Below are 12986 nucleotides of genomic sequence, written 5' to 3'. Positions count from 1 at the left end.
GACAGCCTCCCTGATGACGTGTATTGGCACAGAAACCGGTCGGAGGAGAACACCTGTGGCTGGGAAGGTTTACTGTGCAGGGAACTGGAGTGCGCCCCTCTCCTCTTTTTTTCAACACATTTGTAAGTTTTCTGAAGGGTGGAATCTTCAGAAATCTAATAGGGTGCTGCACCGGGGTAATTTATGCCCAACTTTGGAGTGCCTCACTGTAGGCTACTCCCCCCCTTTCCCCACTGTGGGATTGGGTGTGAGTCTGTTCCTTGCTAACCTGATGACTACAGCTACCAGAAGTCCTTGCAGCAGAATCCTCACTAAGTGGTAACATCTGCACTTGCTGTGAGCTGCAAGTTAAGACAGCCTCCCTGATGACGTGTATTGGCACAGAAACCGGTCGGAGGAGAACACCTGTGGCTGGGAAGGTTTACTGTGCAGGGAACTGGAGTGCGCCCCGCTCCTCTTTTTTTCAACATATATATATATATATATATATATATATATATATATATATATATATATATATATATATATATATATATATATATATATATATATATATATAGGGGTGAGGTAAGGGGTTAGCATGGGTGGGGAGGGGGTTGGGGTGAGAATATAAACAAAAGGAAACAGGACTTGGGGGCGACCCCTCCAAATTAAAATAAAGAAATTGGTAGTTGATTCGGTAAAAATCTTTAGATACAAAAGTTTATTTTTTAATTCAGTACAATCACATGTAACCCTGCATGCCATATGCATTGCTTTAGGTTTGACTTTGACACAGAATCAAGACATAAGCTGTGGATATGCACTTACTCTCTGAGAAAGCATTGCTCTTTATAACCAGGTTGCAAAATGTGTTCAATAATTGGGCTTGTTTTTCCCTGCTGTCAGCCCTGTTGTGCAGCATTCAATGTGCTTAAAGATTAATGAAGTCCAGTGTGTTGCTAGTGTTTTGCAACTTGTTGGGAAAGAGGTTTCTCCTGACACCTTTCCCTCCATATTCTATGGACTCCCACACTTTGCTTTTGTTTTTGAACCTGTCCTAACTTTTTACAGGGAAGCAAAGCCTCCAGCTGAACTCCCCTGGCCTTTTCGCTCATTTTGTTATGGGGAAACTGAGCCTTTCAGAATCCTTTTGTCTTTTTCCTTTTTACCTGTTTGGTAACTTTTTGACAGTGCATGCATCCTCTTACAATGCAGTGGGGATACTATTTGTTTCCCCCTAGTCTTTTACACTTGAGAGTTTTGGCTACTTTTATATGTGCCCAAAGTCAAGCTGGTGGCACCATTTACATTTTTACAATGTTTGCATTCATTTTGGTGTGCACATTCAGGTTTACTGCATCTGGTTACTAAAAGTGGCTATTGCCCTAAAATGGTTGTACCACAAGATTTCCGCTTGTTCTTTGACCATATTGTTGTTTTGCCTTTTTCCTGCCTTCTCAGGTCAGGAAATCCTTATATGGCCATGCATTCGCTTGGGAAAGTTGCTGTTTTCGTGGGCTACTACTGGCCTGGTGTGTGTAGACGCATGATGTGGGTTGGACTGTCTGATCCCACTCCGCATCAGTGGTGCCAGAGGGTCTAGGTGTGGGGCATGAGTGAAACCCTCAGTGGTCCCTGACTGTACCACTGATAGCTGGTTGAAACATTGTTAGCTGGTTGAAACATTGCTAGCTGGTTGAAATCGTACAGATGCTTACCATTGGTGGTCTTGGATTTCCTTCTTGCTGGGATTTAGGATAAGAGGATTCCTCCTGCAGCCGTTTCTTCAGATCTGCTTTGGAGTGATGAATCCCTCATAGACGAAGATCCAAGGAGACTCTTGAAGATGCCTGACATCCCTTCCTCTGTCTGGCCTGGTGATGCCTGGTTAGACTACCTGATCTTTGAAGAAGCATTGCTTCAGCCCTTGAACTAGTGGCATCAACTTGTCTCTGTGCCTTGACGAGGATACAGCTGTCCTGAGCCTTTTGAAGTGTCCCTGGACCAACCTGTGGATGGACCAGTCTCTTGGGCTTATCTCGTCATAAGTTGCACCATTCCACGGTTGCACCCAGAACTTTGGTGGTTGCCAGCTTCCAGTAAAAGTCTCCTACCCTGTGAATTTGTGTGTCTGCCTCAAGTGATGCTGTCCAAGAGAAGCTTGTTCAACTGCAACTGGAAGGACGCCTGCTGTCTGTGTGCAGTGGCCGTCGCTGAAACTCTCCTTCCCCATCCTGTGAAGTGTCCAAAAGAGGACTGCATCAGTATATATTGCATTTCTTCTTTGCCAGGGGTTACATCTTGCATCTAGACTTGATGTTAAAATGGATTTCTACAATCTGGCCTCTTGGACAGATTATAGAAGGCCACTCTAGTTCTGGAGAACGGGTATGTTTTGAGGTTTTCCAAACCCATTCAAGCTAAGAGTGGTCACGGCTTAGTCTCACGAGAAAGTGAGTGGGGTCAGGGGTCCACAATGAGTCCACACAGTGAAGCAAACTAATTCGATCTACACAGGAAAGTATTAGGACGGTTATTCTAAAATCCACCCAGGGGCTTTAAAAAAAACGATACCTTGGGCAATACAGAAACTCCAACTGTGATAATGGTAGCAATGAAAGAGCAGGCAGGCTTATCTAAGACAGGAGAGAGCGTTGTAGATGGGCACACAGAACTTGTAGCATACATATGGTCCAAAGAAAAACTGATGTATTGAAAAAAGAATGGTTTATTTTATATATATAAACAGGCAGAGAATTCTTTAGAATCGTAAGTACTATTATCATTCATAAACACAATTATAAAAACCAACACAATTCTTATGGTGTGCAAACCAAAATATAAACTTTATTTAGAATAGCAGTATGCAGTTGCAGGTGAGTAAAACCTAGTGGTACACATTTAGAATGGCAGAATGCTATTCATGGGGAGTAAAACCACATTATTAACCACATTATTAAACTTTTAGAATGACAGGATGTCATTCAAGGTAAGCGGACCCTATTGGTAATAACCTAGAGTGTTATTCTGTTTCAGGAATACTATAGTGATTTCAACACTGTTACAAGTGATCCTGGTCACTGTATATATTATTCTGTTTCAGGAATAATAAGACTTGCACTACAAAACAGGTAAGCACTTGGCAACATATGTAACGTGGTCTTCTCTCAGGAATGGGTACAGTTACACTTGTAATACTTTTCAGAATATTGGAACACAATTCTTTGTATTCTTTTCAGAGGGGCAGAATGCAACTCTAGGATAAGTGAGAACTATGCAAGACGGTTTTAGAAAGGCAATAGGTTTTAGAAAGGCAATAAGCAGTTCATGGTAGGCAAACCCCACTGTTACACATCTAGAATGCCAGCAGCTATTCAAGGTGAGTAAACCCTATTGGTAGACTTACAATTATTCAGTTTCAGGAATAATAAAGAAATATGTCGTGGTTACTTTTTAGAAGAGTGGAAAAAAATTCAAAAGTAAGTGAATAACTTTGTATGCTTTTCTGACAGGCAATAAGTAACTCAAAGGTAAGTAAGAACTTAGTGACACTTTATAATTTATTCTGTTTCAGGAATCAAAGTTACACACTAACACCTTTACAAGTAAGTACTTTGCAACATTTGTTATATTTTCTAGTCAGAGGCCTTATACTTAAGAGTCCTTTCCTATTTTAAGGCATGAGTGAACTAAGAGGTAGAAAAGGGATCCTGGTGGTCCAAGAGCCAATAGTATGCAGGGTAGGATAGGGCTCGGATGCAGGAACGTCAGAGTTCCAGGATTTTTCATCAAACATGTTAATACAGACTTTAGAGTTAGTAGATGTTAGGCAGAATCATATGCAGTACCCTTTGGGAACACCACACACAATTAAGACTACAAGTGACAGTACAAATTCACCTTTGGTACAAGCCTGTACTACACAGTAAAGTAGTAGCGATGGCTGAGCAGCCAGACTTATCTCAAGAGTAAAGTGAGCAGTATCAATAGTTACACAAAGGACAACAATTACTATGGTTCAAACAAACACTGACTCAAGGTTTCTGGGAAAAGGAATATACATTTATTTACACATCAGTTGTAAAACAATTCACTAAGTGAAGCAGCAAAAAAATCACACTCTTAATATACTACACAACACATGATGAATTCTGGACAAGTTAAGCTCAAAATGAAGTGTGAGCAAAATGGCACTCCAGCAATTTAAAAAGGAGGGAAAGACAAGGTTATACAAAATTAAGCAGCACCAACAAGTAAGTAGGCAGGCCAATCTAGAAAAGGCTTGCTACAATGAGGATTCAAATCAATAGGCCTGGGCCAATGTTAATGGTACAGAGTCTTTGCAGAGGATCACACAGTTCAGAGTAGTTTGCGGTTAAGTCTTTGCCAAGAGTTCGAAACGAAGTTGGTCAAAAGAAAGGTTACTTAAAAGAGTAGCGAAGGACAAGCCCTCCGATTGGCGAAAGATTTCAAACACTTTCACTGCGGTCGGACGGAACGAACAGCTGGGTTTGAACAGTACCTTAAATGAAAAAGAAGGCTGTAGCTGAGGCCGAAGTCCCTTGCAGGTCCTGCAGGCTCACGGTTCCTGAAGCGACTGTCGGACTGACATGAAGTAGGAAGACTGGAGGGTCCTGCACTGCCCAGGGAAGAAACCAGCAGCAGAGAAAATCAACAAATAAAAGGTGCGCTCCTTAAAACCCAAACAGGGTCCGGTCCTCCTGGCTATCTGGTTCACTGCAGCTGTGCACATCAAATTGGACCAGGGGAAGGAGGCCTTGCTTGGTGTTTGGCGAACTGGTTGGTCCCACCAGCTCAAGGGAAGAAGATTCCTTGCAGATCTTCTCTGTCGTCGAAGTTTGGAGATTCGGACCCACAGCAGGGCTTCACCGTGAGGTTCAGTCGTGGTAGTGGTCCTCTTCTTTCAGCTTCTCTTTGATTCTCTCGATCCAGTGGCAACTCTGCCTTTCAAGCCTCAGAGACCTGCTTTTTATGAAGTTTTCCCCCATTCACACAGCCTGGCTGTCAATCAGGCAGCAGGGTGGCTGTCCTGGCGGGACAGTCACCACAGCCAATCATACAGAGTGTGACATGGGTCTCCAAGGAGACCCTGTGCAGGGAATCTCAGACCCCTCCCTCACATCCTGTCCTCCTCAGACATTGAGGCACCTAAGGAGGGCTTCTGTGCAGAAGCCTGCCAAAGGACGGTGAAGAAAGGAACCAAACCTGGTTTGGTGCGCAGAGTAAAACACGAGAAATACCGTTACAAAAAGAAATGGCGACTAAACCCTGCCGAACCAAATAAAAGTAAATGGGGACCAGTGGATTTAAGTTCGAGGCAACTAACTTAGCCTAAAACAGTACCAAGGCTAATTAAATAGACCGCGGTAGGAAAAATAGAGTAGATACCACTGCCACCAGCCAAATCTTAATAAAAGGGGAACTAAATAATGTTCCATGAGAGACAGACAAAAAGGGATAACTATTAACCCTTTCCAGTACTCTATGGAAGATAGTTTGTACTGGGTCTGTAAATGTAAAAAGACTAATAAAGTCAATGGCAACTTTACATGTTCTGGGAGACAGTAGTCAGTCCCAGAATATGGAGTTTAAAGAAGGAAGTCTGAAAAAGACAACCCTGTGTCACTGCACTAAAGGTGCTGTGTGACACACAGTAAGAAGATGATGCCTATGGAGTAGGTGAGGCTCCACAGTCTATGAACACAAAAATGTTAAACACACACAGCAAAACACATGTAAGAGTGGGAAAAAAGGCTCACACTCTTAGCAGGTTAAAAAAATACATCCTAGAAATCCAGCAAAGCTGCTGAGGGACTCAGTAGGTAAGGGAAATTAGCCATTCTGGAGAATTCTCCCTAACACTCGCCTGCCCCAGACTAAGGGACAGGAGGATTTAATCCACTCCTGGATAAATCTCTTCACTCTAGTCGGTTATAAACCTCCTAGAGAGACCATCAGCATTTTGGTGGTGACTCCTGACCTGTGCTCAATGGTGAAATCAAACCCTTGCAGGCAGATTGACCATTTTAGACGTTTTGGGTTCTCCACTTTCATTTGCATTAAGCATCTCAAGGGTTGGTGGTCTGTCTGAATCACAAAAGTAGATCCATACAAGTATGGTCTAAACTTCTTCAGAGACCACACAATGGCAAAACACTCACGCTCTATGGTTGCCCACCTTGTTTCTGGTTCCTTCAGTTTCCTACTGATTAAGCAAATGGGGTGCTCCCTACCTTTCTCATCCAGGTGACTAAGGACTGCACCTATACCTGTATTGGATGCATCTGTCTGCACAATGAAGGGTTGGTGGTAAGCAGGAACTCTTAGGACTGGAGCTTGACAAAGGGCTTTCTTCAGGTTTTCAAAGGTTTGAGTGCACTCCTCATTACATCAAACCTTTTTAGGGAATTTTGGAGAGGAGATTACATTCAAAGGAGAAGCTATGGACCCATAATTCTCAATGAAATTCCTGTAGTACCCAGCGAGACCTAGGAAGGCTCTCACTTGGGTTTGAGTAGTAGGGTGGCCCAGTGTTGTACAGCTTGTACCTTGCTAGGAAATGGCCTTATTTCACCTCCTCCTACCTCATGACCAAGGTAGACCACTTTGCTCTGACCAATTTGACATTTGCTTGCCTTTTTGTTCCGATGGGCCTGATCAAGAGTCTGCAAAACATATCCTAAGTGATCAACATGTTTTTTCCAAGTAGGGCTGAACACTGCAATGTCATCCAAGTATGCCGTGCAGAAGTCCTCCACCCCATTCAGAACTTGATTGACCATACTTTGGAATGTAGCAGGTGCATTCTTTAATCCAAAAGGCATAACCTTAAACTGGTAGAGGCCTGCTAGGGCTGAGAATGCAGTTTTCACCTTGGCATGGTCTGTCAGGGCTATTTGCCAATAGCCTGACGTCAGATCAAATGTACTGAGGTAATTTGCTGCACCAAGTTTATCCACCAGTTCATCTGTCCTTGGCAAAGGATGGGCATCAGTCTTGGTGACTGCATTTAGAGCTATATAGTCCACACAGAATCTCAACTCCTTGGATCCTGCCTTTGCTACTAGAACAACTGGACTAGACCATGGACTTGTAGAGGGCTCCATAACCCAGAGATCAAGCATATTGTTGACCTCTCCTTTAATGTGGGATCTCACATGTTCTGACATTCTGTAACTTCTGCTTTTCACAGGTAAACAGTCACCAGTGAGAATATCAAGGGGTCAAGCCTGGTGAAAGTGAAAACAGGGAGGCAAACTGATTTAACAGAACCTTGCACTCCTCCTGTTTTTCAGATGTCAGATTAGAAGAGAGATTGACTCCTTCTATGTTCTCATCCAAAGGTTGGCCTCTGAGTAGGTCAGGTAGAGGTTCACTCTCCTCCTTCTCTTGAGCTGAAGCTAGAAGCAAAGCTCCCACTTCTGGTCTCGAGACATATGCCTTCAAACGGTTGGTGTAAAAGACTCTGGGAGCCTCCTTAGGTCTGCCTAAGTCCACCAAATAGTTCACCTCTCCATGTTTGCCCACAACCTTGAAGGGTCCTATCCATTTGTCCTGCAAGGCCCTCTACCTTGTTGGCACCATAGCTAGTACAGGCTGTTCTTGAGTAAACTCAACCATGCTGGCCTTCTGGTCATGCCAATGTTTGACCAGAGCCTGAACTGCTTTTAAGTTATCACTAGCTTCTGCCATCATGTGTGACATTCTCCTCCGGAGATCTATCACATAGTCAGTCACTCTGACTGGGTTGGGGGAAGGAGCACTCTCCAACCCCTCCCTAATCAGGGCCAATGGACCTCTGACGGGATGGCCATAGAAAAGTTCAAAGGGACTGTAACCAACTCCCTCCTGAGGGACTTCTCTATAAGCAGAGAAGGCACGGCAGTAGAAGGTCCCACTTTCTTTTAAGGGGTTCCTCTAAAGCACCTATCATGCTCTTCATGGTATGATTAAACCTCTCTACCAGTCCATTTGTCTGTGGATGGTAGGCTGTAGAGAACTTGTAAGTGACACCACAGTTACTCCACATGGCTTGCAAGTAGTGGGGCATTAAATTGGATCCCCTGTCAGATATCACTTGCTTAGGAAACCCTATTCTGGTAAAAATACTAAGTAGAGCCTTAGCCACAGCCTGAGCCGTAACAGTCCTCATAGGTATTGCTTCAGGATACCTAGTAGCATGGTCTACTACAACCAGGATAAACCTGTTTCCTAAAGATGTGGGAGGGTCAAGGGGACCAACAATGTCAATGCCCATCCTCTCAAAAGGAACTCTCACCACTGGGCGAGGCACCAGGGGTGCCACATTCTTGGCTCCACTCTTGCCAGAGGTTTGGCAAGTGTGACAGCTCCTACAGAATTTGTCAACTTCTGGACCGATTTTAGGCCAGTAGAAGTATAAAGAGAGTCTTTCCTTGGTCTTTTTGAAACTCAAATGACCAGCCAAAGGTATCTCATGGGTCAACTGTAGGAACTGGAGTCTGTTTTCTAGGGGCACTACAAGTCGTTTGCAGTCCCCAGGGATAGACTCACTCGGTTCACTCTAGAAGAGGCCATCTTCCCAGTGCAACCTATGCTTTCCAGGCTCTTGCCCATCGAGCTGAGAAGCTCCCTGTAGGCGAAGACCTTCAAGAGTAGGACATTCTCTTTGTCCTCTGCTGAAGTCTGCCCTGTTGGGTCCACCTTCTGCCAGTAAAGACTGCAGCTCAGGATGGTCAGCAGGATCCTGATCTCCAACTACAGTTATGTCTTCTTACAGATCTGATTCTTCAGAAACCGGGTCAACCAAACAGGGTTGTACCTCACACTCAGGCTCAGCAGGTGGAGGAGTCACAGGTGTGACTTTGGACAATCTCTGGGATTTCATTGTTGGTAACACAGGGGTGCTATCTGCGTTCTTTTTGGAGGTCTTGCGTTTCCCCTTTGCCTCTTTCTTTTCTGAAATAGCAGTGATCAACTCCTGTGGGGTGGGGGTGATAGTTTCCTCTATCAATTCCCCTGGAGAGCCTCTCAAGGTTCTCTCCCTTGCAGGCCCAGTGAGCTCCTGTTTCCTTTTACTGGGATGCCTCGGGTACTAGACACAACTCCAAGAGTTTTCAGGTCATTACCCAACAGGACTCTCCCAGGCACTTCACTCTGCATACTAACAGGTATTTTGACAGTCATATCATTACACTGGATGAGAGCTGGTAACTGGGGAAGCATTTGCACAGGGTCTTTAGCTAACTTGGTTAGGCATTTGGGTGCCTTAGCAACATCCTCTACCTTGAAAAATGATTCATCAACCACAGTTATTGTCAGGGATGGCACTCTATTAAGAGTGGCACAGGACACCCAGAAAGGGTTTGGGTGGTTGTGCCAAATAAAGTGGACAGATAAGAACACACACAGTGGAAAGGAAAGAGAACGAAGAGTAGGCAAGAGTAGCAAGGGAAAAGATACAGAATGAATACCCTCTTGGGGTGTATGCAGATATAGGAAAAGAGTATTCCACGAACCTTGGAAATACTCTAGCCTTCTGCACAGTTTGCTATAACAGAGGCCCACGCTGTTTGCTCATGACTTGGAACAGCAGCTATGGGTGTCTGTAATGTAGAAACGAGACAAGGGAAGGGTCAGAGGTTGACTGATGGGAACCAACAGTCAAGCTCTGTACAAAATGGTCTACAAACAGTACAAGAGAAGATACTACAGACAAATCCAGGAAATGAGGTGATAGCAAACTAGCAGAAGGAAATGAAGGGAAAGTCGTGTAACAGGATAGGATAGCAGAGGACAGTAAGGAACAAGGTTGAGAGCTCAGAGGAGCAGGAAAGCAATGAGTAAGCCCACAGGAGTAGGACTGTAAGGTAGAAAGCCCAGAGGAAAAGGGCTTAGGGCAGCAGAGTAAAGCAGACTGCACGGCAAGGATCCCATAAGGGCCGTGCAGTAAGGAGTGAACCCTGAGGGACAGGGCCGCTGAACGTAGAAGGTAGCAGAGGACTGTAGAGGGCTGCTAGGCCGAGAACCCAGCGGAAAAGGTAGGTAGTAGGCAGCGGAGTGTGATAAGCTGCAAAGTAGGAAGGCCCAGAGGACAAGGGCTGTAGGTAGCCAGAGTGAAGTAGGCTGCAGAGCAGGGAGCCCAGAGGACAAGGGCTGAGGCTGGAAAGCAGCAGAGCGAGATCGGCTGCAATGTGGAAAGCCCGGCAGGGCAAGGGCGGAGGCTGGAAGGCAGCAGAGCGTGATCGGCTGCAATGTGGAGAGCCCGGTAGGGCAGTGAGGCAGGGAGCCTGGAAGGCTATGGCTGGAGGCAGCAGGGTGGAGCAAGCAACAAGGCAGGGTCCAAGCAGGAGTGAAGGTAAACAGCATACAAGATCCGTAGGAAGATGCGAAAGGTGGAGGAAGGACTCTCAGATGCAAGAGGCTGAGCCACTGCAGGCAGCAGCCTTTTATACTGCCTAGCCCAGCACAGAGGCAGGCTAATCGGTTGCACCTGGCTAAGCACACCTGCAGGCAATCGGCCACCTCCCTTTCTGTTCCTGGGCTGGTATAAGGAGAGCAAATCCCTAGGGCTTCTGGGGGGTGTAGTTCCTCTGATGACCAATAGGAACAGCCAGGAATCGATGCTTGTAGCCAAGTGCATTATGGTATGCGTAGTTTGTTGGCAAAAATAATAAGGCACCAAAGTCTCGCAAATGGGAAATAAAGTTCCCAAAGTAAATATAGATGGATCCAAGAGTCTGTTGTAAATAAATGATAAACAAATAGTCCATATTGAGCGTAAATGGATGCGCCCATGGCGCAGGCATGACAGTATGCCCCTCTCCAGGCCCCTCTCCAGGCTCCCTGAAGACCGACCTATAGGAAGAATGTCTGTCACACCGTACAAGAGTCTTAATCCAAAAAGGCACATCATGAAGCACCAGAAACGGGTTGCAAGGTGAGAGTCTTGAATGACGGAGATAGTACCAATGTTCTGAAATTTTGATGTAGAAATCAGAATAGACGAAGTCTTTGGAACACAGACCCCAACTGTGTGTGCATGAAGAGAGGAACTGCAAAAAACTGCTGCAGGCTCCATGATGGATTTTGCTTTGACGGGCAACCGTATGGTGCTGGAAAGTGGAGCCATAGGTACAGCAGAGTTGGTAGCTTTAGGAAGGTTTTCCAAGACATCCGGAGCAGCAATGACAACGTTAGGGTTAGCCGCAGAGAGTTCAGGAGTCACAGCGGCGGTTTTCCCATGATTAGTAGACAGTTCAGAGGTTACAGCAGCAGTGAGATCTTGAATGGCTGTAGAGAGTATCAAGGCTGTAGCAACTCGGTGTGTGGGTGTCATGAGAGAACCAGCAGGCTGGAACGCACCTGAGACTGGTAGAGTAGAGTCTGGCAGTCTTAGTGCTATAGATACACCAGCAGGAACAACTGGAGCAGTAGTCTTAACAGGGAAACCCTTCGCTGACTTTGCAACAGTTAGCATGGCGGATGTAGGATCAGGAAGAGAAGGTGCTGAGGGATCAGGTTGTGAAGCAGAGGATTCTGCTGCAGCGAGTGCAGCTGCGAAGGAAGTAGAAATCTGGGCATCGGGAGCATCAGAATTAGCGGTAGCTTCAGGAATCACAGTAGCTATAGCAACTTCAAGATTTGCAGCAGGGACTTGAGGAGTCTCAAATGTGGCAGGGAGTTTAGGAACCACAGCAGCAGGAAGATCATGAATTGCAGTTGGAAGTTCGGGTGCTGTAGCAGCTACAGACAGTTCAGGTGTTGCAACTACTGGTAGATCGGGTACCACAACCACTGGCGATTCAGGGGGTATCGAAGAAACTGAAGATGTTGATTGCTCAAGAGTGTTATCTGATAGCACAGCCACACTTTGGCAAGCCCCGCTTGCTAACTCAGCATGCTCGGTGTGAATTGCGCCAGTCTCTTCAGCTGCCATTGTCATTTCAGAAGAGGTTGTAAGTGTGAGTACTGGACAATAGGCAAGGGTGAGGGTGGAACCATCCTTTGACTCAGAGGGATTTCCAATCAGAAGACCACCCTTGTTTTGTGGTGTAATGGCTGTGTGAGTGATTTGACCCACCAGAGGAGTTAATTCTTTTCTGTCAGTACAACAACCTGAGTTTCTGTGGCTGGAAGGTGAAAGAGCTGTGTCAGTCTTTAGAAGGGATACATATGCTATATTTAGGTCTTCCATCTGCTTGGTATAAGTCTGTATACTTTTCTGCATGGCAATTCCAGGCCTTATCATGTCGATCTCTAAAGATAAGATGTCAGGTGTTGGACATAGTGTCAGATGGTCTGGTGACTTGTGTCCCATCATAAGATTCTTATAATGCAAATAAACAAAGTCATCATAGAGGTCTTCGGTCTTTCTTTTAAGGCGTAGGAGTTGTTCGTGTAGCAGGTAAGTATCATTAGCTTGATCTAAAGCTTCAGAAGCTGGTGTGGCGGAAAATTCGGTTGTAGCAATGGGAAGACTGACCTTAGGGTTATTGTGGTTAGTAGATACTGTGGAAGCATTAAGACAACCGATGGTTAGTATAGGTCTTTTGTACCCAGGACCAGATGCACCAACCTCAGGATAATGACTGCCTTGTCCTGTCAAATAAAGGTTTCCAGCATTCTGGGGAGCTTGCCAAGCTGATCTTGCGCATATCACTCTGGCAACAGCGTATTCTGGTTTAGAGTCTCCCACAATGAGTGCTATATCCTTGTCTGTTGCAGTGTTAGAAGGCTTGTCAGAAGACGCAGGAGTGTTTTTCACTGTTTGGTTTCACAAGATCTGTAAGAATTCATTATCTTGCTGGAGCTCTGCAACAGATAAGGACTGCGGGTCATAGTCGCAAATGTCATAATAATTGTACATGGAAGAAGGGTCAGCTAGCCAGTGAGTATAGTACAGTGCTTGTAAATCTTGGTTTACTAAGGCGAGACTGTCCTTTAGACTAAGGTTCTTGTTTGCTGTCCTTAGGGAAACCATAGGTTTATGCAAAGGTTTCTTA

This window comes from Ambystoma mexicanum, chromosome 1p, assembly GCF_040938575.1.
Source record: "Ambystoma mexicanum isolate Mex_15411 chromosome 1p, UKY_AmexF1_1, whole genome shotgun sequence".
In the NCBI taxonomy this organism is placed as follows: Eukaryota; Metazoa; Chordata; class Amphibia; order Caudata; family Ambystomatidae; genus Ambystoma; species Ambystoma mexicanum.
This window is presented reverse-complemented; position numbering follows the sequence as displayed.